The sequence below is a fragment of the Lepidochelys kempii genome, chromosome 6 (genome assembly GCF_965140265.1).
Source record: "Lepidochelys kempii isolate rLepKem1 chromosome 6, rLepKem1.hap2, whole genome shotgun sequence".
NCBI classification, from domain to species: domain Eukaryota; kingdom Metazoa; phylum Chordata; order Testudines; family Cheloniidae; genus Lepidochelys; species Lepidochelys kempii.
The window spans coordinates 47,077,758-47,096,622 of NC_133261.1; the positions used below are offsets into that span (position 1 = coordinate 47,077,758).

An 18,865-nucleotide genomic window follows, 5' to 3' on the forward strand; every position below is an offset into this window, starting at 1 on the left:
GGTAGAGAAGTTACCTATGCATTGTTAGACGATAAATTCCCCAATCAGTACTTTTATATTTAATGGTTATTATTAGTATATGATCAACGAATGTCCTTGCTATGCTTGTACATAAAACATTTTATGTACTATATGCTTCACAGTGGTATGCTGAAGTTGGTGTATGGATGCTTTTAGATACAAAGTGCTAGCAAGTGAACGCCATGAAAAGTACATATGCCACTTTAGTATTTAAGGAACAAACAAAGGTTTTTCAACTTTAAAAAGAAACATGTTAGAAGTATAAGAGATTCTTGCATTCTTTTACATTCAATTTAGGTCTTATAAAGTGTGAATCTCCTATTTGCAATTTAAACGATCAAAAATTCTAGGAGACAAATCACAATAACTGGTGCTTATATAGGTCACAATTCTAGGCAACTACATTTGTATTTCTTCTCAGTGGTCCAGCAAGGGCATCTGGTCTCAGGCTCCCAGCTCCCCAGCCGCTGCCCTTCTGGATGGAGATCTGCATGTCCAGACTGCACACTTCTTGAGCAACCTGCCTGTGCTGAGGACACCTGCTTGCTTTCTCTTCAGAGATTGTTAACAGGTATACTTGCTACAGATATAAGGTACTAACACTTCCTATGCAAGCCTACTTTATTCTTAAGTTAAAAAGCACTATAAAAGAAAAACAAACAATAAGAACTTACTCCCATGCAAACAGGCTTATCTGACATCACCCCCCAACTCTAACATGGGCTCTTGTAGGAACAGTCCTTCAACACCCCATCCACAGGATTTCCTTTGTGGTCACAAGGTCATCACAACCTCAGCTCAGAATTAGCACCCAGTCTCATGAGAGCCACTCCTTTCACCCCTACCCTAAGTACTGGGGCCCTGTCCATTTGCTGGAAAAAGGCAGCAGTCCTGGGCCTGTTTAAAAAAAAAAATTCAGGGTATTTAGCCAAAAATCCTTTGCCTGTTGGTCCCAGAATCCAGTCTGAACTAGTATATGTACACCTCTCCAGAGGACAGCTTCAAATGGCTGATAATGGAGGAAGTACATTAACATCCCCCTCCTACTGGAGAAGGTATACAGAATGATAATGTACAAAATTGCATTTTAATAGAATGTACCTTAAATGTATTCATCCTTATTCAGTATGGTTAAAAACTTAACGGTAATGAATTATCCTAGTTCCAGAAGGTTTTTTTCCAGTTATTGTCAATCTGCCACAATATGCTGTCTTTTGAAGAGAGAAATATAGAACATTAAAGTAAAATTGAAGGTATAAAACTAATTCAGAGCCTATGTAAACACTTAGGGTTTTATGGCTCAGGGGTGTTTTCTTTGACACACTGGGATCCTGCCACACTGACAGTCAGCAGAGACTTTATAAGAATGATCTTAGTGAGCTTAAATCTTTCTTATATAAAAGGTAACAAGCATGTACATTACTATATTCTGACCATCATGTGTATGAAAGCATCTCAAAATTCAGAGTGGACAAAAACATGTTTGTAATTAGTAAAAACATCAGTAACAATTTTTGCATTGAGGTTTATCTGCCACAAGAAAATTATTAAGAAATAAGTTGCTACAGCTGGCTAAGAATAGTGAATCAGGATTGAAGAGGTCTGCCCCATGTGTACAGATAGGGCCAGATCCTGTAAATCAATGGAGTCTCTCACCCAATCAGAATCTCCTTGTCCAAATAGTCCTCATCTCCTTCCCATCCACTGACTCGTCATGGCTGTGGGTTTTTTTAAAGGCTTATAAGTTGGCCAAATTTGGGCAGTTTCCCCCCCCCCCCCCCCCCAGAACACCCAGAAGCACTTTCCTCACATAAGGGCAACACCTCTGCCCAATTTTGAACCCTTTCTCCAAAGCATAGGGGAAGTAGAGCTTTTCAACAACAGTTTTTTATGTTTTGTTTTTATCATGGGCAAAACAATGTCCTTCCTCTCTCCCCCGCCCCTTCATTCTTAGAAATGGCCAAACTATTTTTGCTAATGCTTCTAAAGACAAAGTTCTGCCTAAGGCAGCTCCTCAGCATGAAGATTTCAGCCCAAATGGTTAGCGTTTTGCAAAGTAACTGGAAACCAGGTCTTACAAGCAGAAGCATAAGTGGTGCAAACAGCTCCACCAAGAAACGAAAAAGTTAAGAATGAAGGTATGGGCTTTTGTTTGGTTGGGTTTTTTTTTTTTAAGTCAGCCACCATGGTAGCTGAGATAAAGGTACATGCTACACCCCTGTGATGGATGGGGATCTGGGTTCTCCCACTTGTATCATACCTTGTGCATTTACTAAGTCTTGAAAGCTTGTCATTTTTAGGTCTATTCTTTATTTCACCACTGCCCCTGTATGGTTCTCTTTTCAGAATCACTGAAGCCATTGTGCTAGCTTCCTCTTAAGACATATACCTAAACTTCTGTTGTATATACATATATACTCTGTCCTGCTGTGCTAAGATGTTAAACACAGCAAGCTGCTTCAGCTCTTGAACAGCTTACAAGCCATTCTTTTTTCAAAACACACAGTTATAAAGGTCCTCAAACTCAAACACACCGAGGAACAAAATTTTTTAAAAGGATTTCTACGGCACTGAAGAAAATTCAGTTATTCTCTTTGAGTTCTGATTGTAGGATTAACTTCGTATCCATAAAAAACGTGCTACTTCTGCTGTGGTCTTAAGGGAATTGTTCACTTTAGAAGGGCTGGGGGGAGGGGGAGGCAGGAAGAGAGAAAAGAGAATATATAAACTTCAAGACTGATTCAGTTGATGTTAATGCAGACCAGGGGGCCAAGGGATCCTCCCTGTCACCACCATTCTCTTCTCTACAGCATTTAGAATTTGGCAGTGGCAGGGATCAGCATAAAGGCTGCTGTGAAACAAACAAACCGTATCAATAATGGCAGGCACCAGTACAGTAAATAAAGCCAATAAGTGACCCTAAAACCTGCTGGATCCTTTGACTATTGATACCGGAGTATATGGTTGACCCCTGGGTATGTCTACACTACACTCGAAGGATGCTTGAGCTAGCACACTAAAATAGCAATGTGGGTGTTATGGCACCAGCAGAGAGTTTGGCTAGTCATCTGTGCTCAGACGGGTCCAAGCTTGGGTGGCTAGGCATATTATTTATGCTTAGGTGTTGTTACATGGGCTTTGGTGGGCCCATGGAACAGAGATGAAATATTGCTATTTAATTCCATGCATATAAACTGCTTGCCACATCATTTAAAAAAAAAAAACTTGACAATAAATTTGAAGACCAGAACCTGCACACACTCATTGTGGTGACAATTATTTGTATATCAGAAAAAAAACCTCCCCTTTATAATTCATCTGACTCATTCTACACAAAGATGAATTTCATCCAAGGGTCTGACATCTTATTTACTCATTGGAAATATCCCATTTTGAAATTTTTTTTGTTTTTTGTTGCGACATGCCACATTGATGTGTTTATTTATTTAGATTAGTATAACCTTAATCAGATTTCCAGAGCAAACATGTTTAGAAATTAAAGATTTTCCATGAGTTTTCTGCTACGTTGGCTTAAAGTCTTTGGCTTCTCACACATCCTACCTGATAAAATACTCAGAGGAAATGGATGCAAAAGGTACACAAATGCAGGCAAAGTGGATTTGTTTAAGGATTCAAAGATGCAGAACATGTTTCCAGTGTTCACTAACCGCTAGTCTTCAAACACACTTGTCACGGTTCCTCCCCCACTCTGAACTCTAGGGTACAGATGTGGGGACCTGCATGAAAAACCTCCTAAGCTTATCTTTACCAGCTTAGGTCAAAACTTCCCCAAGGTACAAAATATTACCCCCGTTATCCTTGGACTGGCCGCTACCACCACCAAACTAATACTGGTTACTGGGGAAGAGCTGTTTGGACGCGTCCTTCCCCCCAAAATACCTCCCAAAACCTTGCACCCCACTTCCTGGACAAGGTTTGGTAAAAAGCCTCACCAATTTGCCTAGGTGACTACAGACCCAGACCCTTGGATCTTAAAAACAATGAACAATCCTCCCAACACTTGCACCCCCCCTTTCCTGGGAAATGTTGGATAAAAAGCCTCACCAATTTGCATAGGTGACCACAGACCCAAACCCTTGGATCTGAGAACAATGAAAAAGCATTCAGTGTTTTACAAGAAGACTTTTAATAAAAAATAGAAGTAAATAGAAATAAAGAAATCCCCCCTGTAAAATCAGGATGGTAGATATCTTACAGGGTAATTAGATTCAAAAACATAGAGAACCCCTCTAGGCAAAACCTTAAGTTACAAAAAAGATACACAGACAGAAATAGTTATTCTATTCAGCACAATTCTTTTCTCAGCCATTTAAAGAAATCATAATCTAACACATACCTAGCTAGATTACTTACTAAAAGTTCTAAGACTCCATTCCTGGTCTATCCCCGGCCAAGACGACTACAGACAGACACAGACCCTTTGTTTCTCTCCCTCCTCCCAGCTTTTGAAAGTATCTTGTCTCCTCATTGGTCATTTTGGTCAGGTGCCAGTGAGGTTACCTTTAGCTTCTTAACCTTTTACAGGTGAGAGGAGCTTTCCCCTGGCCAGGAGGGATTTCAAAGGGGTTTCCCTTCCCTTTATATTTATGACACGCCCCCCAAATCTCAGCTAGGGTGAAACACTGGCTGGGATTTCTTCCTGGAGCTCTAGGAAAACAGAGTTAATAAGACACATGCATCTCTAAATATACTACCAAGTACATAAAGACTAACAATATTTTCCACATCTCAAGGACGATTTTAACCAGTTGATTCTGGGAAACTTTCACGGGAGAGTGCATCAGCCACTTTGTTAGAAGCTCCTGAGATGTGTTGGATGTCGAAATCAAAATCTTGGAGAGCTAAACTCCACCGAAGAAGTTTTTTGTTAGTTTCTTTGACGGTGTGAAGCCACTTTAGTGCAGCATGGTAGGTTTGCAGGTGGAAACGCCGTCCCCAAACATATGGGCGTAGCTTTTCCAGAGCGTAGACAATGGCATAACATTCTTTTTCAGTGACTGACCAGTTGCTTTCCCTCTCAGACAGTTTTTTGCTGAGAAACACTACAGGGTGGAATTCTTGATCAGGTCCTTTCTGCATTAAAACTGCTCCCACACCACGCTCGGATGCATCTGTGGTTACTAGGAACGGTTTGTCAAAGTCTGGGGCCCTTAGTACAGGGTCAGACATGAGTGTCGCTTTAAGCTTGTTAAAGGCCTTCTGACACTTTCCGGTCCACTGAACAGCATTTGGCTGTTTCTTTTTGGTTAGGTCTGTCAGTGGGGCAGCGATTTGGCTGTAGTGCGGTACAAATCGTTTGTAATAACCGGCCAAGCCTAAGAAGGATTGAACCTGTTTCTTTGACTTTGGGACAGGCCACTTTTGGATAGCATCCACTTTGGCCTGTAGGGGGCTGATAGTTCCTTGACCCACCTGGTGTCCAAGGTAAGTCACTCTGTTTAGGCCTATTTGACACTTCTTAGCCTTAACAGTTAGTCCTGCCTCCCTTATGCGCTCAAGGACTTTTTGTAGATGTTCCAGGTGGTCTGCCCAGGAATCCGAAAATATGGCCACATCGTCAAGGTAGGCGACTGCATATTCTCCTAATCCCGCTAGGAGACCATCTACAAGTCTTTGGAAAGTGGCGGGTGCATTTCGCAGCCCGAAAGGGAGTACATTAAATTCATACAGCCCGAGATGTGTGATGAAGGCTGACCTTTCCTTGGCAGATGCATCTAGCGGTACCTGCCAGTACCCCTTGGTTAAGTCCAAGGTAGAGATGAACTGGGCCCGTCCCAGTTTCTCTAATAGTTCATCAGTGCGTGGCATTGGATAGTTGTCTGGGCGAGTTACAGCATTTAGCTTACGGTAGTCCACGCAAAAACGTATTTCCCCATCTGGTTTGGGAACTAGAACCACTGGAGATGCCCATGCACTTTCAGAGGGGCGGATTACACCCATCTGTAACATATCCTGGATCTCCCGTTCTATAGCAGTTTTAGCTTGAGGAGACACCCGGTAAGGGTGGACCCTAATTGGGTGAGCATTACCTGTGTCAATGGAGTGGTATGCCCGTTCAGTCAGTCCTGGGGTGGCTGAGAACGTTGGCGCGTAGCTAGTGCACAGCTCCTGGATCTGCTGTCGCTGCATACGCCCAAGGGTCATGGAGAGGTTCACCTCTTCCACACCACCAGCACATTTCCCTTCGTAATAGACACCTTCAGGCCACTCAGCGTCGTCTCCTCCCTGGGCTGTAAACTGACAAACCTTTAATTCTCTGGAATAAAAGGGCTTGAGAGAATTAATATGATACACCTTAGGCTTTCGGTTGGAGGTGGGGAATGCTATGAGATAATTAACAGCTCCCAGGCGCTCCTGGACCACGAATGGCCCTTCCCACGATGCTTCCATTTTATGGGCCTGGAGCGCCTTTAAGACCATGACCTGGTCTCCTACTTTGAAGGAACGCTCTCTGGCATGTTTATCATACCAGGCTTTTTGCTCTTTTTGAGCATCCTGTAAGTTTTCTCTAGCAAGGGCTAAAGAGGTTCGGAGGGTGTTTTGTAGGTTGGTTACAAAGTCCAGAATGTTAGTTCCTGGAGAAGGTGTAAATCCCTCCCATTGCTGCTTCACCAACTGCAATGGCCCCTTAACCTCACGGCCATATACAAGTTCAAATGGGGAAAACCCTAAACTGGGATGTGGTACAGCTCTGTAGGCAAAGAGCAACTGCTGCAATGCTAGGTCCCAATCATTGGAGTGCTCATTTACGAATTTACGTATCATGGCCCCCAAAGTTCCATTAAACTTCTCCACCATGCCATTTGTTTGATGGTGGTAAGGAGTGGCAACCAAGTGATTTACCCCATGAGCTTCCCAAAGGTTTTTCATAGTTCCTGCCAGGAAATTAGTCCCTGCATCTGTGAGGATGTCGGAGGGCCAACCTACCCTGGCAAAAATGTCTGCTAGTGCCTGGCACACACTTTTAGCCCTGGTGTTGCTTAGAGCTACTGCTTCCGGCCATCGGGTGGCAAAATCCATGAAAGTCAGTATGTACTGCTTTCCTCTGGGTGTCTTTTTCGGAAAAGGACCCAGAATATCCACAGCTACTCGCTGAAATGGAACTTCAATGATGGGGAGTGGCTGGAGAGGAGCTTTGACCTGGTCTTGGGGTTTTCCCACTCTTTGGCACACCTCACAAGACTGGACATAGGTAGAAACATCCTTGCCCATTCCCTCCCAGTGGAATGACCCCCCCAAACGGTCTTTGGTCCTGTTCACCCCAGCATGGCCACTAGGGTGATCATGGGCTAAGCTCAAGAGCTTGGCCCGGTATTTAGTTGGAACTACCAACTGTCTCTGAGGATGCCAGTCTTCCTGGTGTCCCCCAGAAAGAGTTTCCTTGTATAAAAGTCCTCTTTCTACAACAAACCTGGATCGATTAGAAGAGCTGAGAGGCGGTGGGTTGCTCCGTGCCGCCGTCCAAGCTCTCTGGAGGCTTTCATCTGCTTCCTGTTCGGTCTGGAACTGTTCCCTTGATGCTGGAGACATCAGTTCCTCATGGGATTGTGGACCTAGGCTTGGCCCCTCTGGAAGCGATATAGGGGATGGAGCTGTTTCTGTTGACTGTGAACCGCTCTCCGCTGGTGCACTATGTTGGGATTCAGGCTCCGGCTGAGCCTCTTGTGTAGGGTTATCGGCTGCTGCCAGTTCAGGTTCGGTGGGGCCCTCTGGTGTTGAGGTTGCAAGTACTGGATTCAGTGCTGGCACGGGGTCTGGTGTTGGTTGTTTGGCTGGTTCCGGTTCTGGGACTGGTTCCGTCTGGGTCTCTGGGACTGGATCCACTACTGCTGTTGCAGACATTGGCCTGGGGTCCGGGTCCATCACCTCTGACCGGGTCCTGATAGAAGTTTCCGGAACAGAGCTAGGCCTCACGGCTTGTTTAGCCTGGCTGCGGGTGACCGTTCCCACCCTCTTGGCCTGCTTCACGTGATTGGCCAAGTCTTCCCCCAACAGCATGGGGATGGGATAATCATCATAGACTGCAAAAGTCCACATTCCTGACCAGCCCTTGTACTGGACAGGCAACTTGGCTGTAGGCAAATTGAAAGAGTTGGACTTGAAGGGTTGAATCGTCACTTGGATCTCTGGGTTGATTAAATTGGGGTCCACTAAGGAAGCATGGATAGCTGACACTTGTGCTCCGGTGTCCCTCCACGCGGTGACCTTCTTCCCGCCCACACTCACAGTTTCCCTCCGCTCCAAGGGTATCTGGGAGGTATCTGGGCCTGCGGACCTCTGGTGTGATTCCAGTGCAATGAACTGTAATCTGTTGGGGTTCTTGGGGCAGTTGGCCTTTACATGCCCCAGCTCGTTACATTTAAAACATCGTCCAGCTGACGGGTCACCGGGGCGAGGTGGGTTGCTGGAGAACGGGGTGGTGGGACGATAAGGGGTCTGGAGGGTTCTTTGGGAGGTAGGTGGGGCTTTGGGCAGCCCCCGGTAATAGGGTGTGGTCTGGGGTGGTCCCTTCTGGTCTCCGCTCCAACTGCGACCAGTTTTCTTCTTCTCTGCCACCTCCACCCATCTGGCTCCAATCTCTCCTGCCTCGATTACAGTTTTGGGTTTCCCATCTAGGATGTATCTTTCTATTTCCTCAGGAACACCCTCTAAGAATTGTTCCATTTGCATTAGGAAGGGCAAATTTACTGGAGATTCAACACTTGCTCCTGATATCCAGGCATCCCAATGTTTCACAATGTGGTAGGCATGTCGGGTAAATGACATGTCTGGTTTCCACCTTAGGGCTCGGAACCTCCGACGAGACTGCTCGGGTGTTATCCCCATTCTGACTCTCACCTTGGATTTAAACAGTTCATACTTTTTCATATGTTCTTTAGGCATTTCAGCTGCCACCTCAGCTAAGGGTCCACTGAGCTGCGGCCTCAGCTCTACCATGTATTGGTCAGTAGAGATGTTGTACCCAAGGCAGGCCCTTTCGAAGTTTTCTAAGAAGGCCTCAGTATCATCACCTGCCTTGTAGGTGGGGAACTTTCTGGGATGGGAAGTGGTACCTGGAGAAGGATTGCTAGGGTTTGTTGGTATATTCTGCTGGGCCTTTATCCTCTCCATCTCCTCCACATGCTTCCTTGCCTCCATTTCCCTCTTGTGGGCAGCCTCCTGTACCTCCTTCTCCAGCCGCATGAGTTCTATCTGTCTTTCATGTTCCCTTTGTTTTTCCTCAGCCTGAAATTTGGCTAATTCCAGCTGTAGTCGAGCCGAGGATTTGGCCATTCTAACCTCTCTGTTTTTAACTAACTTTACACCCGAGGTTTAGAAATAAACAAAACTTGGCTGTAAAATTTTGCTGTGCTGGAATAGAATACCTATTCTCTGATAGTGATTGTCAGCCTACAGAAAAAGACAATTCCCTTGTCTCTGCTCTGGGCCCAAATTAAAGCAAAAAACCTCCAACTACTTGGAAACCTGCTTATCCAGCCCAAAGAAAAAAAAATTTCTTTTCAAACCTGTGCTCCTTGTAAAACAAAAAAAAATCAAAATCCTAAAAAAAAAAACCCTGCCACTTTTGTCTCCAGGCAAATGGGTAGAACACACACCCCCTATTTACTTTTAGGAAGAAAAGAAAAAAAAAAACCTCTGGGTTGGAAGACTGTGAATTTCCCTGCAGGAGTTAAGTACCCTGCCTCCAGGCAAAGAAAACCTGCAATTCACAAGATAATCCCCTTTTGTCTCTGCTTGGCCACAAAGCAGAGAGAAACCAAGCTGCTTTCAGTTTCAAAGCTGCTTTCTGGACTTCCTAAAAATTCCTTTTTAAAATCTGTATTTCTAGTTCAAAAAATCTCAACTGGATCTCAAAATGATTTCAGGTTAATCCCACCACTGTGACACCATGTCACGGTTCCTCCCCCACTCTGAACTCTAGGGTACAGATGTGGGGACCTGCATGAAAAACCTCCTAAGCTTATCTTTACCAGCTTAGGTCAAAACTTCCCCAAGGTACAAAATATTACCCCCGTTATCCTTGGACTGGCCGCTACCACCACCAAACTAATACTGGTTACTGGGGAAGAGCTGTTTGGACGCGTTCTTCCCCCCAAAATACCTCCCAAAACCTTGCACCCCACTTCCTGGACAAGGTTTGGTAAAAAGCCTCACCAATTTGCCTAGGTGACTACAGACCCAGACCCTTGGATCTTAAAAACAATGAACAATCCTCCCAACACTTGCACCCCCCCTTTCCTGGGAAATGTTGGATAAAAAGCCTCACCAATTTGCATAGGTGACCACAGACCCAAACCCTTGGATCTGAGAACAATGAAAAAGCATTCAGTGTTTTACAAGAAGACTTTTAATAAAAAATAGAAGTAAATAGAAATAAAGAAATCCCCCCTGTAAAATCAGGATGGTAGATATCTTACAGGGTAATTAGATTCAAAAACATAGAGAACCCCTCTAGGCAAAACCTTAAGTTACAAAAAAGATACACAGACAGAAATAGTTATTCTATTCAGCACAATTCTTTTCTCAGCCATTTAAAGAAATCATAATCTAACACATACCTAGCTAGATTACTTACTAAAAGTTCTAAGACTCCATTCCTGGTCTATCCCCGGCCAAGACGACTACAGACAGACACAGACCCTTTGTTTCTCTCCCTCCTCCCAGCTTTTGAAAGTATCTTGTCTCCTCATTGGTCATTTTGGTCAGGTGCCAGCGAGGTTACCTTTAGCTTCTTAACCCTTTACAGGTGAGAGGAGCTTTCCCCTGGCCAGGAGGGATTTCAAAGGGGTTTACCCTTCCCTTTATATTTATGACAACACTGTATATGAATTACATGGTAGGGTATATATATGTATTTCCCATGTAAGTGGCAAAGTACTGTATGGCAGGTCGTGCTGAAGAGCAATCAAGCAATGAAGGACACAAAACCAAAAATGTATCACTATTGGATTCTTCTGACCATGGGATGGTGTTCCAAGAAGGAGGAGTGCTAGGCAGAGACGGGCTCCACCTAATGAAGAGAGGGAAGAGCATCTTCGCAAGGAGGCTGGCTAACCTAGTGAGGAGGGCTTTAAACTAGGTTCACCGGGGGAAGGAGACCAAAGCCCTGAGGTAAGTGGGGAAGTGGGATACCGGGAGGAAGCACGAGCAGGAGCGCATGAGAGGGGAGGTCTCCTGCCTCATACTGAGAAAGAGGGACGATCAGCGAGTTATCTCAAGTGCCTATACACAAATGCAAGAAGCCTGGGAAACAAGCACAGAGAACTGGAAGTCCTGGCACAGTCAAGGAATTATGATGTGATTGGAATAACAGACACTTGGTGGGATAACTCACATGACTGGAGTACTGTCATGGATGGATATAAACTGTTCAGGAAGGACAGGCAGGGCAGAAAAGGTGGGGGAGTTGCATTGTATGTAAGGGAGCAGTAAGACTGCTCAGAGCTCAAGTATGAAACTGCAGAAAAACCTGAGAGAGTTTCTGGATTAAGTTTAGAAGTGTGAGAAACAAGGGCGATGTTGTGGTGGGAGTCTGCTATAGACCACCGAACTAGAGGGATGAGATGGATGAGGCTTTCTTCCGGCAACTCACGGAAGTTACTAGATCGCAGGCCCTGGTTCTCATGGGAGACTTCAAATCACTCTGATATCTGCTGGGTGCAGACAATCCAGGAAGTTTAGGGGCCAATTTCCTGGTGCAAGTGCAAGAGGAACCAACTAGGGGCAGATCTCTTCTTGACCTGCTGCTCACAAACTGGGAATAATTAGTAGGGGAAGCAAAAGTGGATGGGAACTTTGGAGGCAGTGAACATGAGATGGTCGAGTTCAGGATCCTGACACAAGGAAAGAAAGAAGAGCAGCAGAATACGGACCCTGGACTTCAGAAAAGCAGACTTTGACGCCCTCCAGGAATTGATGGGCAGGATCCCCTGGGAGAATAACATGAGGGGGAAAGGAGTCCCGGAGAGCTGGCTGTATTTTAAAGAATCCTTATTGAGGTTAAAAGAATAGTAAATATGGCAGGTGACCAGCTTGGCTTCACAGTGAAATCCTTGCTGATCTTAAACACAAAAAAGAAGCTTACAAGAAGTGGAAGATTGGACAAATGACCAGGGAAGAGTATAAAAATATTGCTCGGGCATGCAGGAGTGAAATCAGGAAGGCCAAATCACACCTGGAGTTGCAGCTAGCAAGAGATGTTAAGAGTAACAAGAAGGGTTTCTTCAGGTATGTTGGCAACAAGAAGAAAGTCAAGGAAAGTGTGGGCCCCTTACTGAATGATGGAGGCAACCTAGTGACAGAGGATGTGGAAAAAGCTAATGTACTCAATGCTTTTTTTGCCTCTGTCTTCACGAACAAGGTCAGCTCCCAGACTACTGCACTGGGCAGCACAGCATGGGGAGGAGGTGGTGACCAGCCCTCTTGGAGAAAGAAGTGGTTCGATACTATTTAGAAAAGCTGAAGGAGCACAAGTCCATGGGGCCGGATGTGCTGCATCCGAGAGTGCTAAAGGAGTTGGTGAATGTGATTGCAGAGCCATTGGCCATTATCTTTGAAAACTCCTGGCCATCGGGGGAAGTCCAAGACGACTGGAAAAAGGCTAATGTAGTGCCCATATTTAAAAAGAGGAACGAGGAGGATCCTGGGAACTACAGGCCAATCAGTGTCACCTCAGTCCCTGGAAAAATCATGGTCCTCAAGGAATCAATTCTGAAGCACTTAGATGAGAGGAAAGTGATCAGGAACAGTCAGCATGGATTCACCAAGGGCAAGTCATGCCTGACTAATCTAATTGCCTTCTATGACGAGATAACTGGCTCTGTGGATGAGGGGAAAGCAGTGGACATGTTGTTCCTTGACTTTAGCAAAGCTTTTGACACAGTGTCCCACAGTACTCTTGCCAGCAAGTTAAAGAAGTATGGGCTGGATGAATGGACTATAAGGTGGACAGAAAGTTGGCTAGATTGTCAGGCTCAACGGGTAGTGATCAATGGTTCCATGTCTAGTTGGCAGCCGGTATCAAGTGGAGTGCCCCAAGGATCAGTCCTCGGGACGGTTTTGTTCAATATCTTCATAAATGATCTGGAGGATGGTGTGGATTGCACCCTCAGCAAGTTTGCAGATGACACTAAACTGGGAGGAGAGGTAGATACGCTGGAGGGTAGGGATAGGATACAGAGGGCCCTAGGCAAATTAGAGGATTGGGCCAAAAGAAATCTGATGAGGTTCAACAAGGACAAGTTCAGAGTCCTGCAATTAGGGCAGAAGAATCCCATGCACCGCGACAGACTAGGGACCGAATGGCTAGGCAGCAGTTCTGCAGAAAAGGACCTAGGGGTTACAGTGGACAAAAAGCTGAATATGAATCAACAGTGTGCCCTTGTTGCCAAGAAGGCCAATGGCATTTTGGGATGTATAAGTAGGGGCATTGCCAGCAGATCGAGGAACGTGATCATTCACCTCTATTCAACATTGGTGAGGCCTCATCTAGAGTACTGTGTCCAGTTTTGGGCCCCACACTACAAGAAGGATGTGGAAAAATTGGAAAACGTCCAGCGGAGGGGAAGAAAAATGATTACAGGACTGGAACACATGACTTATGAGGAGAGGCTGAGGGAACTAAGATTGTTTAGTCTGCGGAAGAGAACAATGAGGGGGGATTTGATAGCTGCTTTCAACTACCTGAAAGGGGGTTCCAAAGAGGATGGATCTAGACTGTTCTCAGTGGTAGCAGATGACAGAACAAGGAGTAATGGTCTCAAGTTGCAGTAGGGGAGGTTTAGGTTGGATATTAGGAAAACCTTTTCACTAGGAGGGTGGTGAAACACTGGAATGGGTTACCTAGTGAGGTGGTGGAATCTCCTTCCTTAGAAGTTTTTAAGATCAGGCTTGACAAAGCCCTGGCTGGGATGATTTAGTTGAGGATTGGTCCTGCTTTGAGCAGGGGGTTGGACTAGATGACCTCCTGAGGTCCCTTCCAACCCTGATATTCTGTGATTCTACGATCACCCTCAAGATGCAGAATTCTGAAGAGGTCAAAACACATCAGTAAGACAGACACCACTAAAGCAACACCATTCCTCCATGAATAAGGACACTATGGAACTCCGATTACTTCAGTTGGACCTCTCAAATAACTGCTTACTCGTGTGGGACAGGACGTGACTCCCTACTTCAAAGAAAATAAAGCCATGTTAGAACAAGATGGTCCCTGTCCTAAAGAGGGTACAGTATAAGTATACTGCAAGAGACAGATGGATACAAACAGGAAATACATTTCCTAGGTGTATGTGATCTTAAAAGATGATCCATGCTCACAAGTTCAGAGAATAGTTACCCCCCCATCCTCAAATTGTGTCTGCCAACGTGTGGTGACAAAATGTGTGCATTGCTTGTAAAAAAATCACCATTCAGTGGATGCTTTTACAAGCTATGCTGAGATTCAGGCTGTATAGCAGAGAGCAAACATGAGCTCAGATAAGAAACAAGAACAATTAGAGACAAGAGGGTATTATATTCAAGAACAAAGTATTGCATGTGCGCTCTGGTGGCAGTCCCTGTACACTGTCTAACCTATTTATTTTGGACGGATAAAAATCTCTACACATGTGTTGCCATAGTTAAGTACTGTTAGCTTTACCTGGAAAAAATCCAAAACATCCACACCAAGAATAAAAATCTCTGCTGGAGATTTAGATAGAGATGCTGGACCATCAACTGAAACAGCAGATTCCATCTACTTAAATGCACACTTGGGTAAAACCTATTAGAGCACAGAAGCTCTGTCAATATCAAGGACAGTAACATTGTGTGGCTGCCAGAATAGAACAGATTAGGAAGATGTGAATGAGCACTATATATTGGAAACTGCTAGCCAGTTTGTAGTCCTTAAGTTGAGTCAATGCCAGAAAACATCTTTTAGTCTCGGATGGACAACCTTGCTCCTGCAATACAGATTCTAAAGCTATTCTCAGTTGCCTAAGCTAGAAACAGTACTACAGGCTGAGAGATGGTACTACAGAGGAAGAGTTACCAATCTTAGCATAAAGTTTTATAAAATCAAATTTAGCCTTATTTTTAAAAAGGATCAATTCATCGATGTCAGTGAAGGTTACACTTTCTGAAACGGATTCATGCCACAGAAGTGAATTATGCTACTTATGCAAAGGGCAAATCTGGTCTTCAAGTTACAGTCCTTCATGTTTTCATCAGCAAAGTTGAAGAAATGTGCCTCTCCTGTGAATTTCTAACCAAATTTCTGAACCAAATTTAATCTGAATCTAATTTCTGAACCAAACTAGCACATATTTAAAATCTGAACATCTTTGCCTATACACTTGTATATATTTTTGTAAATTTGTACTTGTTGGGACCAGATTTGAGACAGTACAGTACACATGAACCCAATGTGGTCGGCTCTTTTACATGTCGACTCACTTATTTGGTGCCTAAATGGGAGAGGAGCGCTCCTCCCAAAATCTGGCCCTTTGTACATATTTGGCCCCATGCAATTGTTTTGCTCCTTAAGAATTTTGTAGTAAACAGACTGACTGTCAGAGTTACAGAGCTGAACCTGACCCAAATATAAATAAAGACTATTCATTTTTAGAAAGTGTTCACATGTTTTTTGTACACAAGTGAACACATTGTGAAAGTAGCAAAGAAAGAAAAATACATATTTGTATTTTATGTATTTTAGTGGGCACTAGCAACACTATAATTAAGGTTAAGACTAGCTTATTTAACAGATGAATTTTCTACGTGCTTTAAAAGCAACACATGGCCATGACTCTCCTGAAAATAACTATGCCTCATGGGGGTCAGGGTAAAGAGATCCACATTTGAGGTTGTTTGAGCAAGGGCTTCCAAGTATTTTTAACTCCTGAAAGTACTCAGCCATCAATTTGTGGTCATAGTCTATATAACTGTGCCCATTGTCCCCACATTCCATCTTTTTGTTTAACTCACTTGTTGTGCCTTACATAACATTAGACCCTGATGCTGTAAAGACTTAAGGACTGTCAAGGTTCCTTCCCCACTCTGAACTCTAGGGTACAGATGTGGGGACCTGCATGAAACCCCTCTAAGCTTATTTTTACCAGCTTAGGTTAAAACTTCCCCAAGGTACAAACTATTTTACCTTTTGTCCTTGGACTTTATTGCTGCCACCACCAAGCGTCTAATAGATATATACCAGGGGAAGAGCCCGCTTGGAAACGTCTTTCCCCCACAAAATCCTCCCCAAATCCTACACCCCCTTTCCTGGGGAAGGCTTGATAAAAATCCTCACCAACTGCATAGGTGAGCACAGACCCAAACCCTTGGAACAATGAAGAAGCAATCAGGTTCTTAAAAGAAGAATTTTAATTGAAGAAAAAGTAAAAATCACCTCTGTAAAATCAGGATGGTAAATAACTTACAGGGTAATCAGATTCAAAACATAGATAATCCCTCTAGGCTAAACTTAAGTTACAAAAGACACAAAAACAGAAATATACCATTCCATTCAGCACAGCTTATTTTATCAGTTACAGAGGAGCATTTCCCTGTATTGCAGGTGGCATTTAGAGAGCAGAACACACTTTTACAACCAGAAATTGAACTCCCCTTTAATTTACTACTCAACAGGCAGGGTTGTAGGTGACCGTACTGAATGAGAAGACAAACTGGCACAAATGTAAAGATTACCAGACTTAGAAACTTGCTGAACTAACCAAACTGATACACAATTCAAATCAACATGATGTCAGGCCTGTTCTCCCTGGAATCAATAGAAATTTTGCTATTAATTTTATGGGATCAGGCCCATTTAGAAGATTCTTCCTTTAAGCATGAATTACAATTTTTGATTTAAGAAAGATCAGAGAAAGCAGCAACACCTATTGTATTTCCTTTTTTTCTTTTTTTTAAATGAAGTTTAATAAAAGAAAGTCAAGGACTACAATTCTGCACTGGTAGGGGAAGATGATCTAGATGGCCTAATAAGTCTTCTCCATCTCTAACTTTAGGATTCTACATCTAGTGTTTGGTTTCAGAGGGGTAGCCATATTAGTCTGTATCAGCAAAAACAACGTGCCCACAAAAACAAAGTGCCCCCACCCCATTTTTGCAGTCTTTCCAGCACCCTTGGTGGAAGGAGGTGTCTCTGGCAGCTAGCCTGGGACGCGGATTGGGGCCAGCTTGCTCTGTGCTCAGTTCTGGCCCAGGCTCCTGCCACCTCGTCCTATCTGCCCATCAGGGACTTGTGAGGCAGGCTGGGGTTCCTGATTACCCTGGAGGAGGCAATGCCTCCTCCAATAACCCCTATAGGCCTGAAAAAGACAGTGCAGCACCATCTGGCAAAGAACTCTGAAAAGGCAGCGGGGGGCAAATCAAGGTCTGGAGGCAATTGCCACCCATAACAAATGGTGTCCCATGCAGAATGACTTCACAAAACAAAAGAAGCAGTCAGTCAGCAAGTTCTTTCTCAGGGGGCTACTATTTATAAGAGTGAAGTAACAGTAGGCAGTTATAGGCTAATCTGATCCCAAGGCAAGTTTCTTCCTAATACTTTGGGGATTGTCCTATAGCCTAAAGACATATTTCCCTTGTTCTCATGTTACCTAGAGACATTTCCTGAGATATTTCCTTCCCTGTCTCCCAGGAGATATTCTTATAGACCTTTCCATAGCCTCTATGTAAGGCTATGGGACAAGGACAAGGAGCAGGACAAGTTGAATCTCAGCTTTTCTTCACAGCACTCCCCGTACCTTATCACAGTTGAGCAGAAAAAGGATGACAGGTCTTAGAAGTCTAACCATTAGACTTTGTTGCTATTCAGAGCCATGTGGTCCATAACAGCCCATTTCAAAAAGCTAAAGAAAAACAGTGAGACTAATCATTTTACACTTTTAGATAGAAAAGTCTGTGTGTATACAGCACCATCTCCTGGAATTGTAGAGCACTATTTCATGCTAAATACCAGTCAAATTCATATAGAATTAAATATCACACCCACATAAATACCATCAAGACTGTGTTCCAAATGAAGTGATAATGAATTGTCACCTATTCTGAAGGGTTGCCAACAAAATTTCAGTGCTGGAATGTCAAGATTTATAATCCTTGTTAGAGCAGACACTCAAAACCCACTACGCTCCATTAATTATCTTAATAAAAAAAACCTGTCACCTCGTAATATTTTTAAAGATCTATGCGGTTACAGATTTCATTGGAAAGAAATTGTTCAAGCACATTGTGCAGAAAGGTTAAAGAGTGACAATTTAATGCAATTACTCCCTTTCAATATTGCTGCAAAAAACAAACAAAAAAACCACCACAACTTCTCATTATGAGCCACTAGGCAGTAACCTTATTGACCTCATCATCAATATGTATTCAGCATTCAATTACCAAAAAACAGTTTCTTGTGTAAGTGAGAAAAGCACATTCAAATTAAACAATCATTGTATTATTGACAGAGGGTGAAATACACCCTAATTCAGGTAGCCAGCACAAGGCCCTTTGTGCCATTTATGGATTACATACCATGAACACTGCTCCACAGGTACAGAACATAAGAACAGCCATACTGGGTCAGACCCGTGGTCCATCTAGCCAATGTATCCTGTCTTCTGACAGTGGCCAATGCCAGGTGCTTCAGAGGGAATGAACAGAACAGGCAATTAGCCAGTGATCCATCCCATGTCACCCACTCCCAGTTCCTGACAAACAGAGGCTAGGGACACTTCAGAGCATGGTTTTTCATCTCTGCCAATCCTGGCTAATAGCCATTGATGGACCTATCCTCCATGAACTTACCTAGAGGTTTTCTTTTCTTTTT

General features: G+C 43.8%; 1 long non-coding RNA gene across 1 annotated transcript in view; it reads right to left on the reverse strand.

Annotated features, from left to right (window-relative positions):
* LOC140912777 (uncharacterized) overlaps positions 1–18,650 on the reverse strand; it is a 190,596-nt gene extending 171,946 nt beyond the window's left edge. The window contains exon 1 of the long non-coding RNA XR_012159377.1: positions 18,571–18,650. This is a non-coding gene — a long non-coding RNA (uncharacterized lncRNA). The remainder of the gene's footprint in view (positions 1–18,570) is intronic.
* Positions 18,651–18,865: the final 215 nt, after the last annotated feature.